Below are 280 nucleotides of genomic sequence, written 5' to 3'. Positions count from 1 at the left end.
CATACATGAACATATGCTTTGCAATCTGCCAGATTACCTTCAATGGAAAATATCTTTACCTTGATCCTTTTCCCTGAAGGTCTCCATTTTTCTTGACTGCTTGGTGGGGTATGACGAGGCAAGATTACCTGTTAAGCCCAGAAAGAGGCCCGCAAGCACAAAGGCACGAGTAAAGGTGAGCTTGTGGTCGAGCAACTGCAAGCATGCACGTGTGGTTATGAGGACGGAAGGAAAGAAAACGTGTAAGGGGGAAGCAACCGCTAAATGTACATGAGTGTGA

Source organism: Penaeus monodon, chromosome 15 (assembly GCF_015228065.2).
Source record: "Penaeus monodon isolate SGIC_2016 chromosome 15, NSTDA_Pmon_1, whole genome shotgun sequence".
In the NCBI taxonomy this organism is placed as follows: Eukaryota; Metazoa; Arthropoda; class Malacostraca; order Decapoda; family Penaeidae; genus Penaeus; species Penaeus monodon.
Note: the sequence above shows the minus strand (reverse complement) of the source record.